The following is a 20,909-nucleotide window of genomic DNA, read 5'->3' as shown; positions in this document are numbered from 1 at the left end:
TTAGAATGAGACGATGTTAGACGTGTATTCTTTTATTGTTCCAGCTATTTCTTTAGTCCAACCTGTTTGATGTGGCCTGCGTGCATTAGTGGAAAGCCGGAGGCTACTGTTCAGTGGAATCGCTCAAAACACAATTTTAGAAAAAATAGAACGGAAATAACTACTGTCTTTATTTTATTTATTTATTTTTTTAAAGCAAGTAATTCATAAATTTCATGGCGTCTACGATCGTGATTAGAGATGAATTTATGGCCGGATGCTTTCCTGGATTCTGATGGCAGGTAATGATGTATCCTCCTGTCTTGCAACCTGAATGTTGCATCAAGAGGTGTAATCTAGTCATTCATCAGCTGTTTATTGATAATATACTAAGGCGCATTATTAAATCAAACAAACGCATGTGTATTATTTTGAATTATGTTTATTCAAATTAATACATACACACACCATTGTTAATTATATTTATTTCAAATAATATTACAATATATATAATCGTTTTAGGTTTAAAAGTAATATATCAAATAAAAACAAAAATAGACATTGAAAATATTTAATCATTACAGATATATTTGACACGAGTAGGTGGCGTCATGTTTATCAAGACGACTTGTGTATTTACGTATTGTTTGTTCCTTAGCTAATTAAATACATCATGCCGTATAGACAGATAAAACTTGTGCAATATTATTATATTTAAACAGGCAGGCGCCAACGTAACTGGTAACAAAGGTATTTATTTATATATTATCTGATTTGTCTAGTGAGTACGTTAATTTGCAAACAAGAATTAGTTTATTATTGCTTTTTAAGAGTAAGGCATAATAATGATGTGAAGATTGCCAGAAGTATTAATGTTGATGTAATAGTGTTACTTGGGACAACTGGTGCGTGTTGTTAATGCTTTGATTAAGAAACTCTTTCCATTCCTTGAATTAAAACACGCGTGCACTTACACACTTGGTTATCACAATGTATAAAAATGTTGAGTAACAATAGATTGTAGTTTATGAGCATATTAGATCCAAAGTTGCGAAGCATTTTTCAGCCCCCACCAAGAAAATATTTTGAATAACCGTCCGATAAAATAATGATTCTGCCATCTATAATTTCATCCGATATGAAATTTGAAAGCAGTTTTTGTATAAACTTTGTAAACAATGTTTTTAATACACGTATCATAAAAACTTCTTGTGCGAATTTGGACTCCTGGGTGGTGTCATGTAATACTACTACTGCAAATAATAACAACAACAATAATAATTTTCCTTTCCCTTCCCCAGTTCAAGCTCAGGCTCGTAGTCTGCTCAAGACAGTGGAATCAGTCGCTATGTATGAATATAAAACTTGACAGGAAAAAAAAAAAATAAAATAAAATAAAGCAACCACTGAAACAACATGTTTACATGCTTACAACCTATAAGCGGCAAATCCGATACATGACACTCGCTTGTGTTATTTGAAGATCGGCGTAAGGTAACTCGGTAAGTGATGCGTAAAGATACTCTCCAGTTGCGACATGGACTCTTAAGAACTTACTGACTGGAAGTTACTGAGTACAGTTATCATTAGGACTAAAACTTGATACTCTGTAACTCCGGTTCTAAACTGAATATTATCGATCCGCCCTTTTTTATTCTACAAAGATATGCCTGCCAAATGTAAACGCTAAATATTTCAACCTGTAGGGTTGGAATCTATTTAAAGCTTTAAATTAATTAAAATCACGGGCATTTAAAGATCAAAAGATCGTTTTTTTTCCCCTCTTCTGGAAACACTCTGCAGTTAGCATCGTTCAACTGATTTTGATATGAAAATTTGGAACGTAACCGTTTCTAACCTGAATCTTCTTCCGAGAAATCAGCCTAATCGTACTAAAATGAGTAAGGGCTTTCTCCTAGGTTGCGTTGTAGAAATGACTTCTACTAAATTTGGAATCTAGTTATTTCTTACATTGTTCATGACCGCCTCCGAGAATTTCATCTCAGTCTATTATTCAAAAATGAAGGGAGTTCACTCGATTTCAAATCTATCTCGATTTTGTTTCATGTTATGTTGCTGAGCGGGCAAACTGAGCTTAATGAGACTGAAATAAAGGTTAGTTTGGGGGAATTGCTTTTTTCTCAGACACTTCTACAGGTCATATCGTATAACCATTACGACCAAATTTGAAATATAGTTGTTTCTTTCGCTGTTTGAGGTTCCTGGACAATTTTCGCACAGTAGGACCAACATGGAAAGGAGTTGTAAATCAGGTAGAAGAAAATAAAATGTCGGAGTCAACTCCGCTAAAAGTCGTATCATTCAACTGATTGAGACCAGTTATTTCTCTACTGTTTTACTCTTTTACCTATTTCATCTAAAAATATAAGCGATAACTCATTAAAAATACCTCATATTTAATGAAGTCAGGTATTGCGGAAGTAGGAAGTTGGTTGCAGATAATGCAACCAACTTCGTACTTTATAATGGCTGATATTAGAATGTAAATTCCCCTCTCAGATTCGAGCAATATCTTAGCAGCAACAACAGAAATATTCACTGATTACTAAAATAATGTCAATAAAGCAGCCACATCTAAATGGCAGACGATTCTGCTTCCTCTGAACTTGTCTCATTGTCTGAATAAAGTTTTGTCTTTATTTACAAAAACATTTCGTTCATCATTATTTGGATACTTAATATATATATATATATTTTTTTTAAAAAACAATTTGTTGTTTGACTATTGAGGCAATCTACCTTAGTTTGCCTGGCTGATGTCAAGTGGACTTTCCAACCTCAGCTTATCGGTCATGGAGTTCGAATCCCACTATGGAATGGATGTTCGTGAATATCTTTTAAAGGTAGCAGATGATATTCATCAGCCAGTGTGAGGTCATCTCCCTTTGAATGGAGGCCTGAAATGACTTGTGAAATAGTGCTATGTCAGGATACTAAAATACTAAAATAGAGCAGCGTTATTGGATGCCCTAAGACCTAGCTCTAAATGTGCTACCGGTTTACAATTTTTCTTGAGTAGAATTGTCATAAAAATGAAGATAAATGACTAGATTTTTTATATAAAAACAGGCTTATAATATAACGTTCTCCATGCGACCTGTGCATTATTTCAGGGAAAAAAAAACCGCATTAACATTGCACTAAATTTCTCATATATTATGTAAAGATTTATTGTTATTCATATGTGAAGATTGATCTGCTATGCAGAACAGAAGAATATTTCGAATGAACATCTAAGGAGAGACCCAGATTTACACCGTTTCACATCAAATTAATGTTTGAATTTGAATTGAAGTAAAATAAAAGAATACATTTTTATTAGCTCACAGATATGGGAAAAATTTAAGTAGAAAAAATAAGCATACTTAGTTTTTACTAAGCTTTTGTCTTTGTTCGAACTTCCTTGGTGATGTGAAAGCTGAATTGTCTTAATATCGTGAAAGATATGTTAAGGCACTGTGAATAAATAGGTTGTAATATGTTGTTTTCTTGATTCATATTTATATTATTTTTTCTCCGACCATCTTGGATCAGTAAGTGAATCAGTAATGAAAGGTTTGAAAAATTGGATCAGTAATGAAAGGCTCCATCCGTAGAATGACCCCATAGAATATTTGTTCAAGGAATGCAGAACTGCAGTATACTTGACTTCTTATAATAAACCCGCAGAAGATGCGTATAAACCAAAAACATAAGAAATTTGATCGTCTAATCTTGTCTTAATTATTAAAAAAAAATCCTCGAACGCTTTTTTTTTTAAATTAATAAATGGGGTAGGTAGCACTATTTATCCCTTGTTTTTAGAAATCGTTAGGCGACCAGCCTCACCAATCGTTCACATTTCGGTAAAGATCAATTCCACTCACCTGCACCGAAGATATTACTAAATTGGGAACTAGTCGAAAGGCCTTTAAAATATTCATCATTATCGAACCTAATAAAACTTTCTTCTGGCGATCTAATATCATGGAAATCATGCAACTTAGCACGAGGCTTCAAGTACACTGAATTTCAACCTGATTTGCACTCGAGAATATTTGCTTAAATGACAAAAAACAAAGCTTTAAATTTGTTGTGTGATGTTAGCATTGATGAGCTCAATGAGAATGATTTCGGAGCATATACGATTAGACATCAAATATAAGATCGATCTTACATTTTGGCAATATACTGTCTGAATGTGATTAAGATAAGATTCGTGACTGCTTGCACTCCGAGCTCAACATCAAATTGCAAATTCGGGTATTAATTGTTAATATTTTTTCGTGCGTTATTGGTGTTTTTGACGTTATCTGTTGTTATATGGCAGCGGCAATGTGGGGAAAAACTCTCCTCTGGTATAGATATTAAAGTTAGGTATTAAATTTATTTCAGCGTATGAATATATGTTATAGTATTTATAGCCAGGTATTAAGGAATGAGGATATTTCTGTATCTTCTGTAACAATAACTGATATGAGAATTGAAGCTAATGAATCAGAGGTACTCAGGATACTGCAGAATTTAAATACCAACACTGCTTTAGGTTTGGATGGAATATCGGCTCGGGTATTACGTGAATGTGCAAAAGAATTGTCAACGCTTCTTACTTGGCTATTTAACTTAACTTTGATCTCTGGTGTGGTCCCTAGGGAGTGGAAGGAAGGCAAAATAGTTTCTTTGCATAAAGGTAGCTCTAAGACTACAGTATTAAATTACAGATCAATCACCATCTCGGGAGTGATGGTAAAAGTATTGGAAAAGTTGGTTAAGGAACAGAATTCAAGAATGGGTGGATCAGAATATGATACTCTATAGGGGCCAACATGGTTTTGTTAAAGGTCGATCCTGCCTTAGCAATTTATTAACTTTTTATAATAGAGTGACAGCTGATTTGGACAAAGGAAATGGCTACACACTGATACTTCTGGATTTTGCTAAGGCTTTTGACAGGATATCCCATGGAATATTGTTACGCCAATTAGAACAAATGAGGAATGGATATTAATCTGGTGATATGAATAAGAGAATGGCTCATGGACAGATACCAAAAAGTAGTGTATGGAGGAGCAGAGTCCAGAATGAAGCAGGTGACCAGTGGTGTGGCTCTGTGCTTGGACCATTATTTTTTAATTTGTAAATAAATGATATATAGGAAATGACTTGAAGGGAGATATTCAGTTGTTTGCTGATAATGCAAAGTTGGGTAGCGCAATAATTAACCAAGCTGATGTAGAGAGTTTGCAGGATGATTTAAATAAGTTTGCAAAAATGGGCAAAAGATAATGGATGTCAGTTCAATGTGGAAAAGTGTAAAGTTATGCATTTTGGAATTAAAAGATTATCAGCTGTGTACCACATTGATGGAACGGTACTCCAAGAAATTGATGAGACTAGGGATTTGGAGTTGTTAGTGGATAGGGAATTGAAGTTCAGAGGGCACATTGCTAAGGTGTCCAAATAGCTCATAGGATTACTTGTTATTGAAGAACACACTAATATGCAGAGATAAAGAAGTTATTATTCCTCTTTATAAGGTTTGATACGTCCACATCTGGATTACTGCGGTCAGGTCTGGTCACCTGTATTCCTTGGTGATGAGGAAGTGGTAGAAAAGGTTCAGAGGTGAGTGACTAAGTTGGTGAGTGGTGTAAAAAATGCTCCCTACATTGATAGATTGAAAGTTTGTGGATTACAAAGGTTAGTTGATAAGCGGAGAAGAGGTGATATGATAAACATTTAAATTACTAAAAGGTTTTTATAAGATTGATGCAGGGAATAGTAGTGGAAGAACAAGAGATCATCCCTGGAAATTAAGTAAGAGTGTGGTTAACAAAGGTATGAGGACTAGATTTTTTCGCTTGGAGAGTGATAAATGAATGAAATGCGTTGCCTGACTCAGTTGTGAGTGCTTCGTTTGTAAATGAGTTCAAGAAGAAGTGATAGATATTGTGTGGGATAGTTTGGGTCACCCATGATGAGTCTTCTGACTCTATGGAAATGCCTGTTTAATAATAATAATAATAATAATAATAATAATAATAATAATAATAATAATATAGTTTTACTAGTTCGGTACAAACTTATACAAATGAATAAATTTGTGATTCTACTAGATTTGTAAATTTAAATTTATTTTCTAAATTTAGTTTTTAATTTTATAAAGTTTTACATAAATTGAGAAATATTATGATTTCAATGGTACTGAAAATCGAAAAGGAATTTAATTTTATAAATATGTGCAAATTTGTAAATAAGTTTAAAATATTATTAATTATAAACATATTAAAGAAAAATAAATGGCTGAAAGAACTCTGAGACATGTATGGTAATTTTCAATTATCATGAGCGGACGCTTACTACTCCCTCCTCCCAGTATTCTATTACTATATGTGTATGCCTGCAATAATATCATTCCTTCTCTCCTTAAGAATGTGCCAGGACGGTATTTTGATATATTAGAATACCTGGAGTCTGGAGTATAAGATTTTGCTACATGGTACAGTAGCAAAATCCTGTGATTATTTCAAAAACTAGCTTCTCCCCCCCCTTTTTTTTTATGGAGCGAATCTTAAAAGGGATTTTGGTGATAAGTACTTTAATTTACAACTGCTGATTTGATATTTTACAATTTTTCCGGAATTATATGGCGGCATAAGGGAAAAAAAATCATTTAGTAATTTGTCAGTCATCCCTATCCACAACATCTTGCTCCTATACCAGACTGTCCCAACCATTGAAATATCGTGAAAGTACGATGACCCCAGCAACTCAAAATAAATCATATAAACGTTAATCAGCTGTTTCGTGTTGTGTGAAAGTGTTGGATTTCGAAGGATGAATTGCCTATCCCTTTCATTTGTCCCAACGAGTTGCAATCTTGAAGAACTGTAATCTGACTTCTCTCTCTCTCTCGCTCGCTCGCTCTCACTGTTAGTTTGTAATATTAGCCGCATGGCTCTATTCAGAGGCTGGGCAGAAACCGCAGATAGCAGGACTATTACACGTAAATTCTATGCTGGCAGTCGATTAAAGATTATTTTAAAAAATCAGTTTTAAATTGCGTCTTCGTAGTAATTAAAATGCTTTACCCCGCCCTCCCTTTCCTTTTTTTTTTCTTGACAAAGTCGAAACTAGCTCGACATGCTACTTTAGTGCTATCACTTTCAGAAACTTTACTTTCTTTAGCATAAACGTGAGGTGTATGATGAGAAACAAAACATTTATCTTCGTGCAGAAAAAAAGAAAATGAATTAGTCTAGTCTCTTTCCTCATCAGCTAGTAAATAAGCCTGATTAAAAAAAAAATTTTTTTTCTTGAAAAGCTGTTCCCAGATTGTAATGATATAAGAGACGGGTGGAAGTAAGCGGAAAATATGAAGAGCAACAGATAACAGGTCATGAAACCCGTTTACTGCTCTAATAAGATAATTCTTAGAAGTGCTGATATCCTTAGTCTACCTTGGTCACTTATTTCTTCCTATCCGCTGTAAGCCATCTTGATGTGCCCTTAATGAAGCGGACACTACACTTGGTTTGAAATTTGCGTATTCCGGTAGCCTAGTTTTTCCCTTTCTTGAACGAGAGAAAATTAGTGAATATGTCTTTCTAATTTCATGATATTTTAAGAAAAATTCTTGGTGCCTGGAGGGATAGAAATGGTTTCCTGTTTAAACCCCCCCCACACACACACCTGATAAATATCGGGAAAGACAGTTTCCACATATTATCTGCTCGAGAAGGCCATTTTATTTTAGTTTCTGTGGGTCAAACCTTGAAACTGCTACCTACATAGATTTTTATGCAGGAGTGCACAATATAATATACAAGATAAAAGCTGTTAAAGGACACACACACACACACACACACACACACACTGAGCTTTAGGCGTTTCTTTGTTAGCTACTTTTGTATATTTCTAGATACGAAACCAAACACTTCATTATCCGAGCTTATTATTTTTTTATTCTTCTTCTGCACTCTTATATATATATATATATATAAGAATTTTTCTACAATTAAGCTACCGTATCGAAAAAATTAAATTTTTTGTTCTTTCGCAATTTTTTTGTTGGTTGCTCCTTCTTGTTATGCACCCGAAGAAGTCTTCTATGAAGACGAAACTAGTCGTGCAATCTAATTAATTAAATACTATTTTTTACTTTTATCTCTCGGCTTTTAGTCATTTAACCTTTTTTTTTAAATGTATATGTGTGTGTGTGTGTGTGTGTGTGTGTGTGTGTGTGTGTGTGTGTGTGTGTGTGTGTGTGTGTGTGTGTGTACTAATTTAGGTTGTAGTTACAATCGGATCATTTTTTACTGGCTTTTTTTTATTAGATTCGAAATGACAGCAATAAATTTACACCAGCTGGATGACATTTGATATTTCATTTGGATGTGGTTATACAACTGTCATGAGTCCCATTCGGTCAGTACGGCACCATCTTGAGAAACCAATATATAGCTATTGGTTATAATGTAATTTTTGTCTGTGAATTCCGTGTATTCTCCTGGTTGAGAGACGAAATTCTAGAGTTTCTTGGAGAAAAACCGTCAGCCACTGTATGAGACTGGCTAACTCATCTTTCGATTGAAACCACGTGATAAAGATTCCTCATGTCATAGACGAGATTCGCGCCGAAGGACTCGTCTATACCAACTGAGTTACGGAGACTCCTATACACATGAACTTCGGCCAAACAGCCAAACCTAACATTTAGATTAATCATTCTGTTATTAAAGATAGGTTTATAAGGAAACTGGATTACTTAAACCGCAACAGGCCAGCAGCATACATAAAGCAGGATGAAATGGAATGAGATAAATTTTGAAAATCTCCAGTCTCATATTTCAGCAAAATTCATTGAGAGTGTAATACATGCCTCCGTATTTCTTTGATGTAAAGGAATAGCCTCCTCTGCTTCCCGTAATTCGCATTACTTGGAGTGTTAATCATTTGTCTGTTGGAGTATCAAATGCTCACAATGCATTTTATATATATTGACAATTTCGGTTATTCTCCAGCACTTGCACTTTGACAGCCTCCATTTCACAATCATCGGATAAAACCGCATAATGCCATAATAAAATCATTAAAGAACGGATTCGGTTGTTGTAAATTACTGAGGCAGCTAAGGTTATGAGGCTTGAGTAGTATGTCTGTTAACTGTGTATTCTTCTGCGTTTTCCTATTTTTGCAGGATGAAAAACTCGAGTTTACAGGAGAAAAAAAAAACCTTCCACCTCCATATGAGACAGAATAAATTACCTTCAGCTGAAAAACCTTATAAAGGTTTTCGCATCCTAGACGGGATTTGAACCAGTCTTTCCAACCAAAGGGCAAATGGAAGAAAGGATATTTTGTACTTAAGAAAGGATTTCATTCGATTCATTTCGTAAAAATAAAATGAACATAAAATATAAATATTTCACGCTCATTTCATTGTCATTTCATCGTGTTTTTGTTCAGAGGGTATGTGATGAAACAAGTGATGAAAAGCTCCTCCATCAAATTCAATATTGCTTCGTTCATTCAGTACCTTAATTGTTATCACAGTAATCACGGAATTAAATGTTCATTGTTTCAACTGACCTCATAACCATCCTATACCAATTGAAGTGATTTTTCAAATAATATTTGTTTGACTTTCTTTTGCTATTCAAATAATTAGAAAACCTGAGGGGGAGGGGTTACAGATATTTCAAAACGCAACTGACCAACCAGTCAAAGATACATTATCCTTTATCCTTGCCTGGTGGTTATCAGGTACCTAGTTCTAGGCATCTTTCATTTTGGACCGACTGGCCATTCTGCTACTATTTCAATCGAAGAACATCAAGATTATATAGGATTTTGGGATTCTGAAGGTTCAGGTCTTGCTTCTCATGCCATCTAGACACAGAATTCACCGGAACCATACCAAGATGCTACACTACAGTAGGTTCAAATTTGATCATCTATTTTATGAATCGTGTGAAGACCGATACCACCGTCCTAATCTTAATCGGACAGACTGTATGCCCATTTCTAAGGTTTGGGAAGTGATTATTGTTAATTGTTTATATTTTTATTTATTTATTATTTTTAATTATTAATTAATTATACATCTATTCCCACTTCTCTGAACTCTAATAGTGTTTCCTCCTACTATTAGAATCGATGCTGGACAGCTGCGACCGAGACAAATGATATTATATGCATGCTGTATTGACTCGTTCTTGTCAGAATTTACCAGTTTTTCTATATTCTCCCTGAAAGAAACTCATGCCATATTTATTCTTTTCATTCCTCTTTCCTCTTAATTGATATTTGGTTATCTGGTTTCTCTCAAGTTTATTGTTGTTTTATGTGTTCTCCATAATTTCTTCGTTGAGAAGGATCACATGTCTCTACTTATTAATCTAGTTTTAAAGAAATTTATCTCCTTACGTATTGTCAGATGTCTCAGGTTAATATAAGCATTATCACAGGCCTGCGATGGTAAAGTTGTCTGCGAAGTAATAATTGATTCTTATAGATTTTTAGGTGCTGAATTCAGAAGAAATAATAAAAAAATTCCATCACCCACCAATTTTACCCAATTTCTAATTTTATCGCTTTTATTAGTAGTATTTGGATTTAAATTCAGCGAATTGGTATTTATTTTCATTCTCCTTTATACAGCTAATTAGTTGTATAAGTCTTTTTTGAAGTGCCTTTTTATGGTAAATAAAGACATTTCCACGAAACTTCTCATTCTTAAGATAGGAGAGGGAGGGAGGAATGCAGATAAAAGTGCAAGTGGCTACTTTGAATCTGATTCGCCGAGATAACGGATGACTTTCCTGTTGTCACATACACATTTTCTTATGTGATTCTTTAGTTGAACTTTAGTCGTTGACTACTAAGGTTATCATATTTCTGAAAGGTGGCATATTTTCTAAGTTAGTGTGAAGATTTAATTTAATGTGTTTGCGGTTTTTTTAATGTTTTTACGTAGTGTCGTGTAATAGTGTTGATGTCATTCATTAAAATTCTTTTAACTGTGTTTTAAGTGATGTTTGTAATGGCTTCAAGAAGTTGCAAAAATTCAACTAACAAAGAGGATACACCAAATACCCGTGCTTTTTATGCGAGTGGGACAGCCGAGATCGAGAGCCACATTGAATCAAGAAGGAATGGCCAGAAAGAGTCACATTAGAACCTGGAAATAAAAATGTGTTACACGAAACTTTGGTTGCTCGGGAAAAAATCCTTTTACCACCACTTCACATAAAGCTGGGATTGATGAAGCAATTTGTCAAGACTTTGTCGAAAGAAGGAGAGTGTTTTAAATACATCTGTGCAAAATTTCCGGGATTATCTACAGCAAAATTGAAAGAAGGTTTTATCGATCCAGACATCAGGAAACTTATGAAGGATAAACTGCTTGAAGAAAAAATGGCAACTGTTGAAAAAGAAGTGTAGAAAGCTTTGAAAGAGGTGATGACCAAATTTTTAGGAAATCACAAGGTTCCCAACTATAAAACGATTGTGAAAGACATGCTACAGAAATTCAAGGATTTGGGATGCTCCATGAGCTTTTTGTGCACTTTCTCAACTCTCATTTCGACTACTTTCCTGAGAATCTGGGAACTGTCAGCGAAGAGCAAGGAGAGCAATTCCACCAAGATATCAAGGAGATGGAAAGAAGGTATCAGAGCAGGTGGAATGTCAACACGATGGCGGACTATTGCTGATGTTGCACAGAGACGACCCAGGAAAAGAATTTTACAGAAAAAGTTCAAAAAGAAGCTTTGAAGGAAAAAGAAAAAAAAACACCACAACGATATATAAAGTATATACTGAAGATTAATCTTTAATTACTTTAATTAAAAATTTTTTTCCAATACTTTCATTCCAAAAATGTTTAAGGAAAACTTAAATACTGTTATTTTAATGAAATAACGAGCCAAAAGGCTTCACTTTGGCGATGTAAAAATTATTTAAATTAAGGGGATATTTAATCCCACATTATTTCAAAGCCGAATAAGAAATTCTAAGATAGAAATCAAAGAGTTTCATGCCTTTTATAGCTTGGTATATTCGGCATGAAACTCTTTGATTTCTATCTTAGAATTTCTTATTCGGCTTTGAAATAATGTGGGATTAAATATCCCCTTAATTTAAATAATTGTTATTTTATTTAATATAATGCGTTTTAAAGCTATTTTACTGTAATATTGAGATCCATTTTGTGAAAAATCCTTACTTAATAGAGAAAAATGGAAGAGATTGAAATCAGCAGCCAAAAATAAATCAAAAACAGTTAATAGTTTCCACACTTTTCATGACTCGAATTTTGCAGGCCTGTGTAATTTGCAACACTTGAACATTCAATAATACATATATACTCTGTTTTGAAAATGAATTATTTTAGTTTTGGAAATGAATTGACAAAATATAGCCACTAAACAAATTAATTTTTCCTGATTTTTAACGGAAGCGATAGAACATATCAGACACCACGCCTAAAACTAGTAGCTAAGCACATGAATACCAAAATTACAAATCATTTTCAAAAATAATCTTTTATCTCTCTCAACTTTTCTACTCCCTTCTGTGTCACCCTAATAATTAAACAGATAATCTAGTCCACGTGTAAGAAACCTTAGTGAAAATGGGATTTTCCAGCTCTAGATTGTATCGTACCAAAACGTATATAATATACCCTGAGGAGATCGAACTCGTTCTGTCAAATGATTACACATATCACGTCGAGCAAGCACTGGAATTATCTATTTGCTTCACTAGGGAAAGTCCAGACAGCGCCGTTATGTAGGTGACGTAAAACTATAACAAAATGAAAACCTACTTTTTAAATATATATACAGATGCCATCTTTATGCTCCCTGTTGTCTTCCTGGTAAAGAAAATCCAGTTGAAAACTTATGTCGAGTACCTTCCGGATTATAAAGAAGTCTGTTCTAACTAGACGAACGAGAATGGTTTTCGTATGGATAGCCTGAAGCTCTTTTCTGTAAATGGATTTTTAATGGAGGAGAAACCTTTAACAAGGCCAGTAACTGTTACCTAGCTACTATATTTTGTGCTTTTGATTGCACAGCTGACTTTATGATCGAGAGAAATAGTGACAATTTCTGGTTTTGGACGGTCGGCGGTAATCAGTGACACAGTATTGTGGCATAAATTTTCACATCCCTCGACTCACCAGAATAGCAGCTCCTTCAAGGGTTGCAGTTTCAATTAATAACGATAAGAACACGATTCTTATCGTAATAGCTACTAGAGGCAGCAGCAGCAGCAGGTCGTCATTACTGAAGGAATCGGACCTGCTTCTTGCTTTTTTGACCGCAGACGACTGCTCTGAGAAATCCAGTCGGAATATAAATTTTCTTTAATTCCCAACAGTGATTCATGATTTTGCTTTTATATAAAGCCAAACAGTTGTGAGTTGATGGGTTTAGGCGATAATATGGTACCTGTCAATGTATAAGGAACTACGAGTATTATTTTGATATAATAATCAATAAGTATGGAAATGATCTGGAAACAACCATAAATGGCTTTTTTTTTTTTTTTTTTGGCAACAACACTCTTTGTATAGCGAGGTATATCATTATAGTAATAAAAGCATTTGAGCCATTTTTGGTTTATATGCTGTACACCATTTATTTACTGTTCGTTCGTAACATATAGTTTTGTATCAATTATCGCTAAAATGGTCCGATTAATTAACAAAATTCAATTTTGACTTCAAAACCAAATTTCAATAAAATACATCCGGACAAAGCAAGTTATTATTATTACGTGACACCTACAAAGAGTCTAAAGATTCAGGAAGGACACTTTACTCTACAACAAACACACAACCAGTCGTCTCCCACGCCATCTACTGCTCACCACTACTAGTATTGTTTTGTCTGTAAATTGCGTATGTTCTCCTGGCCGATTTTTCTATATGCAGGATTAAAAAAATGAGTTTCCGGGAGAAAAAAATCATTATACCTCCGTATCAGATCGACTAATTCACCTTTAAGTGAAAAAAAAAAAAAAAAAAAAAACCTCATACATTGATTCCTCTCATCACGATGAGAATCGAAGGTAGGTCTTTTCCAATTGAAAGCGGCGATGTATTGCCGTTCTTCCACCTCCTTCACGGAGGCCCTTTTCTGCATATACCATTCAGAACTACATGGTAAACCAAACGAAAGACTGTTCGATGCCTCATCCCTATTAAACCATCTTTCTGATGACATCAAGCAGAACGTCACAGTTTATATACGCACATTGGCATGTAATATGCTTTCGCATTAAAAAGAAAAAAAAGAAGGAATATCTCAAGTTATGTAATCTTTTAAAACTACTTTTCATCGAATATCAGGAGAAGAATTCCATTTCATCGATTATATGGAAATCATGCACTAAAAGAACCGAAAGGATAAATTAATTCAGCAGGAAACAACGAAAATAATTTTTCTCTGAACTGCAAAAATTATCTGTGAACTCCTAAAATTACCACCGCCCTATGTAATTTGTACAGCACGGTGGGTAGAGCTTGTACAATTTTATGACGAAAGACAAAAGTCAAGCGGTTTTTTGACCACAAGAAATAAAGTCGAATGTAATTTATGGCTGATTGACATGATTAGTGTTATCGATATGAAGTAAGAGTGTGTCACCACGGGTGTAGTTAGTCTCATTTAAAAAAGCGCCGGGTGGCAGATAATTAAATACAGTACACAAAAATGGGCCAAAGTAAAATTCCGGACAAGTATTGCCCCAAAAAAGGATAAAAAAATGCTTTTTTTGCCCCGACTGGATACACTATATATCACCAATTATAAAAAGTAAACTTTTTGAATGTGTGGAAGATAGGGATTCATTGACATGCAATTTAAATACTCGTAGGTCGTGATGTTTATGGCAAAAAAATACGTGAAAGAGAAATTACTTAGAATAATAAAAGTAGGAATAATGAATGAAAAAGAAGAAAATGAGCTCACTGAATCAGAAGCCAATAAATCCAATGCTGATTGTTGCACATCTTCTAACAGATGCATAGAAAAGAAATCGTCGAAATTAATAAATAAAAAAGGTATTAAACCCTACTTGTTATGGGCTACCCTGTAGAAAATAACTATTTATTAAATTAACTAATAAACAGCTATAAATTAACTTGCAAACATATTGCTGATGTTGGAAGGCGTTCTGGATGCCATAGTATTGTTGAGCACGTTCACGCAGTCATGATCTCCTGTACGCCAGATAACTGAAGAGTGACAATCTGAACAGGTTATAGCTAAGGTTAGTATTAAGATTGATCCGATTAAGGACAATTTCTGTTCCACAGTTCTTCTCTCATGGTCATCATCGCATCTAAAAATGTTTTCTGATTTATTCCAGATCACCGAATGAGCGATAGAATCTTTGTTGTTAGGATGAGCAGAATTAACAACATGATTAGACAGTGCGCCGGTGTTCATTACCGTACTGAACATAGTATTAATGTAAAAGGTTTTATATCTGTACCATATATCAGCTCCGTTTCACTAGTTAGCTAAATTACTCGGTACACCTGAACTGAAACATGACAGTCTAAAATAACCCTGAGTTTACTATCTTTGGTGTAACTGCAGTGTGCCCTATTTTGGTCAGACGGAGAAATCCGTTGAATTGCGCATGGAAAAGCATGCGAGAGACATCACGTATGGCAGAACTAAAGCCAGTTTAATTAGACATAGGTCTAATTAAAGTGATAGACCTATTGGCCAGTCATTCATATCCTAGGAGTTTAGCTTTTATAAACCTAATTATCGATACAGTGGTAAATCCCATTTCTGTAGGATGCTTGTTCTCTCCCATTTCTGCTGTTGATGCTTGTTCCTTCAGTTGGTCGGTTCTGCATGGCGGGGGGGGGGGTAATCTGAGTTGACAGAAGGAAAGACCGTGATATGCAATATTTATAACTGGCCAACTAATCTTTAACCGAAAATTCCTTATAAAGACTCCTTTGTGTAACAAGAAAAATTGAACCCGGGTCTTTCCAACGAAAAGGATATATACACTATATTCACAAAAGTATTTGGACACCTTATGTGCCATGCCAATTTCAGATCCTACCACATGTAAATATTCAGGGGAGTGTTTGCATAAGTCTGGTAATAAAAGGATGTGCTGCATGTTTTGCACTGTGCTCGATGTCAAGATATCATGTTCAGCTGAACTAACAGACCTCTAACGTGGGATGATAGTTGGATATCACAGCAGTGGTCTTTCTGTCAGTGACATTGCTACCCGTCTCAGTACCGAAATCCATCATTGTTTGTGTCATTCGTAGATGGAAAGTTGATGGTGCTACCATAGCAGGAGAACTCTCAGGGAGGCCATCGACACTCACTGACCGAGATTGACGAGCTCTGTCTCGGAATGTTCGAGCATCCCACACGTCATCAGCGGCGGACCTCGCATTCAACCTGGAAAATGCTGCAGCGATATCTGTCAGTACTAGAACACCGTCCTCAGAAGTTGGATACCTTAGGTTACCACGGCAGAGCTGCTGCAAACAAGCCACCCATCATCCCCCACCACCACCACCACCACCAAAATGCCAAACGACGTTTGAATTGGTGTATGTCACCCTTTCCTGGACTGTAAATAATTGAAAAAGGGTTCTGTGGAGCGACGAATTACTCTTCCAAATGCTTCACTCTGATGGTCATGTTTGGATATGGAGATTACCCGGGGAATGGTTTCAGCAGGACTACATCATTCCAACTGTCAAGTTTGGTGGAGGCTTGGTAATGGTATGGTGTTGTTTCAATTGGATGGGGCTTGGTCCATTGATGGATGTGCCCAAAACCATGACATCTTATGGTTAACTGGACATCCTGGACAATTTCATGCTTCTGACGCTCTTGAAGTACTTCGGCAGTGACTCGTGCATGTTTCATCAAGACAATGCTCCACCATACTGCACTGCGTATCGAGAACTGTTTTCCACGAAACAATGGTGAAGTGTTGGACTGGCTGGCTCAGAGTCCAGACCTCAACTCCATCGAACATCTTTGGGATGAATTAGAACCTCAAATTCGCTCCAGACCACAGCTGCCGTCATCTCTATCAGCAGTAGGGATAGCTTTGTGCGAGGAATGAAAGAATATTCCTGTTGCACCGTATCAGAAATTGGTTGAAAGCATGTCCCGAAGGGTAACTGCTGTCATTTAGGCCAAAGGTAGTCCCACTCTGTACTAGAAATGTAATTAAAGCGCTTTTTTTTTATTACAACTAGATGTACAAATAATTTTGTCAAAATAGTGTAGTAGCTGCCAACTGCGCTATGGAATAAGAAATATTGTATATGAAATCAGCAAAAAAAATTCTCAGAAAATACGATTAATGATTAACACTAGAAAAATGAATGCATATAACTAATCAGAGGTCCCCCTCAAAAATTAAATATTCAAGGTGGTTTAGAATTCACATCGTGCTATTTTTGATGAAATGCCCTTTGGAATAAGTGTATAAATGCCAATGGGAATCTTTCAGCATCTTTAAGAAACACGGTGCATATTTTGCTTAAAGAGTTTGTTGATGTTATTTAAAATTATAATGTTTTTTCTGCAAAAAAATTAATAAATACCCACTGGAATTTTGCGATGGACGAACAATAACTGTGGCAATATAAGACTTTGATCACTTTCCCTTTAACTTGTAAAGCTCAATGCCCTGTTTGGCCAGCAACTTGACTTCATGTAAACTTAATGCTGTGACTGGGCAGTTCACCCTAACTGCATAGTCTGCCATATCTATCAAATATATGTATTCTCTTACCAGCCTGTGTTTCAGGTGAGAAAAACCTGACTATATTCAGTGAAACTGATTGCTCACATTCATCTGAAAAAACCCTTTTTGGAGATCTCTAGCTTCTTTCAAATCGAACCCAAATCTTTACACCCAAAGGGTATCGTGATATCGACTAAGCTACGGAGGCCCAATTTATAATTTATGCAGTTATTTAAAATATCTACCATTTCTTTTTAGACTATTTCGTAGCCTTTTTTTTTAATGGTTAGTTTCCAAATTGGGGTTTACGGATTTTGTAATCTAAGCCCGTCTAATGTACTAATATCTTCCAGGATTTAGTTTACACCCTTTCTTCAGTTATATTCACATTAAAAAAATGCATTGATCCCATTGATATCGCTCTATCCATCTGCTAGGCTACCGTGTATGATTAATTTTGACAAAATCCGTTATTTAGGATATTTCATAAAGTGAATTCGATTTAATTTATGCTAAAATTATACGGAAAACTTGTTGCTATTAACGAAATAGCAATAAAAGAACGTGCGGTAGTTCCATTATGTCATAATGGGAAAGAATTATTGCAGAACGAGTTTCACGATAGTCATAGGAAATTATGACAAAAGGCAATTTATTTAGGTAATTTTTACTCTTGTTTTTACAATTGTTCATAAGTTAAAAATAACTCAAAGATAACTCAGAACTGTTTTTTAAAGCAATTACATATTTCCCCTTATTATCTTAATATTTTATTCTTCGATAAAAAAAAATCTATTGGTTTCAAATTAAGTGCCTATTAAATGAATTCATATACTTTTACAGAACTCATAACATTAAACACGGCTTTCCTATTTAGTATATTTTTTGATTTCGTCCGTATCAAAATGGCGTTGTTCTGAAATTTATTATGGCCAAATATTTGCTATAACCAAATGAAGTGTATAAGCGGTCATTAACGACCATTACTCGCTAGAACTCAACCAGACTAGTGAATATATTTCCAAGCATCAATCATCGCACTGTTTATTTATTTATTTATTTTTCTATTTTTATAGAAAAGATTCCACTTTATGAAGTGGAATTCCTTCGAAGCTATCTTTTATTAGTAGAGTAGCGTTATATCATGCAATTCATAAAGTGGATTTTCTGTTTCCGTAGTAATAATCTTGTCTAAGAGTCGCCACATAAACCAGGGTTCTTATTCGATAGCAGACGAACACACAGTCATTAATACTGTACTCGTGAATATACCGTTTTAATGCTATTCTGTTAACGTGCATTTTGTTAGAGAAGTCGACGTCTTCATCCTAATTGCATTCAGAGCAGTCAGCTAAAGGGTGAAGTGCTGAAATATTCTGAGGCACAAAATCTACATACATGCTAGAAATGTGGTTTAAATGGTCTCTCATAATAACAAATTCATTACAGTAAACTCAGCCAGAAAACTATTGAAAAACACAAGAGAGCTCCTATATATACATAACATATCTGAATTTCATAATTTAAATGTGTGGGCGAACAGAGCTACACAATTTGGCTGGAAATTAATTCTAGGATCTTCTTCAAGGATTAGGCATTTGCCTGTTCCGGTCTATCTTATCGTTGGCCTTCTCTCTCTCTCTCTCTCTCTCTCTCTCCCTTTGGTCTATATATATCCACTTCTTTTAGTAGCCGATATCTTTCCATCCTAAATAGTTGTTCTTTCCATTTTTTTCTATATTCCTTTGTTCCATACCTATTATTAGCTGTCAAGAGGTTATCTGTAGACCGTAGACGGAATGAAAAAATAATAATAAATAAATAAATAAACTAAGAAAAAAAAAGATTCTTATCTTGCACTGCCTAAAAGTGTCTTCTGCTATGTTATGCTAAATCATTTTCATTTGGTATATTGCACTTTAGTGTAATTAAAATGCGTGACAGTGATGCTGAAAGTAGCAACTGTGCTAATCATAGCCAAAGCAAGTGGAAATTTGTGACTTTGTTCGGACATGACACCATTATGCTAAAATGTCCTTTAATGCACAAAGAGATTTCGTGTTAATTATCCAGCCGTGGTGTTGCAAAAGTTAAAATGCTAGTATTGTGGTTATTTTTAATGGAAACAACTTTGTTTTTCAAATTTCGCAGAAGATACATTGAGGACATTTCTGAAAATTATATTGCAAGACGCATTGTGGTGTGTTCTTAATCGCCGTCTACTGTAAGTGAAAATCCAAATTGCTTCACGCCTTACATTTTTGCGAATGGAATGTGGTGCTGCAGCTCCTCAACTTAGGACTTCAAGGACAAAACTTTCTTCTTAACTGGTCTAAAAGGTTTCAAGTTGCTAGAACTACAAACTTAAATAAACAAATAAATAAAAATACCACTTCATATCTGCGTAAAGATTATTGATGTTACGTTAGAAAGGAGAAGTAAACAAGCGCATTTTTCTAGTTTACTTATTTACTTACTTAGAAAGACAGATGAGAGAATTTGTGAAGCAGGATTATAAATACTGTCATGTATGAGGTTGTTTGAGCTTTAAATTTAGTTTCTTTACTAAAGGGAAAATTATTTGATTAGCAGTGTTCTTCACTTTATGAGCGTCTCTGGAAGAAGCATAAGCGGAAGGAATGATGGGAGGGATCGGGGAAAAGCTACAAATGAATTCTTGAAGATTTAATCCTTTATGAGATTTTAGCATAAAAGGAAGGTGATCGTAAGATTTATCCCAATGATATACTTGTATCTTCTCTGAAATGAAATACGGAATCATTTAAAAATGATAATTTTAAAATATTAAAATTTAATCGAACTTCAATAAAAACGTTTGACTTTAATTTTGCCTCCATATTTGGATCCTGTGTGGATAAGCTAATTATTTTTTTAAAAAATCTGTGTAAAATCTCTGTAGAAAGCTGGGAAAAAATAATGGAAGAAATTTGCACCCAAGAGCAACTTCCACTTAAAACCCCATTGCGATGCATTTGGTCACTAGTAAGATTTAAGATTTTAAAATGAAGACATGATGAAAAAACGAGCAAATTAAGATAAATTATTGAAAATTGTGGAGCACGTGCAAACAGCGAAATTTAAAATAAAAGTGATTAATGGTTTAACATGTTTTTAACATAAAACTGCAGCTTATGACAAAATAATGA

General features: G+C 34.8%; 1 protein-coding gene across 1 annotated transcript in view; it reads left to right on the top strand.

Annotated features, from left to right (window-relative positions):
* Positions 1 to 656: 656 nt before the first annotated feature.
* The window catches only part of LOC150098101 (uncharacterized), a 117,449-nt gene continuing 97,196 nt past the window's right edge, over positions 657 to 20,909 (top strand). Inside the window, exon 1 of the mRNA XM_090405984.1 lies at positions 657 to 729. The gene's annotated coding sequence lies outside the window, so the exon portion shown is untranslated. The remainder of the gene's footprint in view (positions 730 to 20,909) is intronic.

This window comes from Typopeltis vanoorti, chromosome 16, assembly GCF_054136105.1.
Source record: "Typopeltis vanoorti isolate ZY-2024b chromosome 16, IOZ_Tvanoo_1.0, whole genome shotgun sequence".
Lineage (NCBI taxonomy): Eukaryota > Metazoa > Arthropoda > Arachnida > Uropygi > Thelyphonidae > Typopeltis > Typopeltis vanoorti.
Note: the sequence above shows the minus strand (reverse complement) of the source record. Positions and strands in the feature narration are given on the sequence as shown.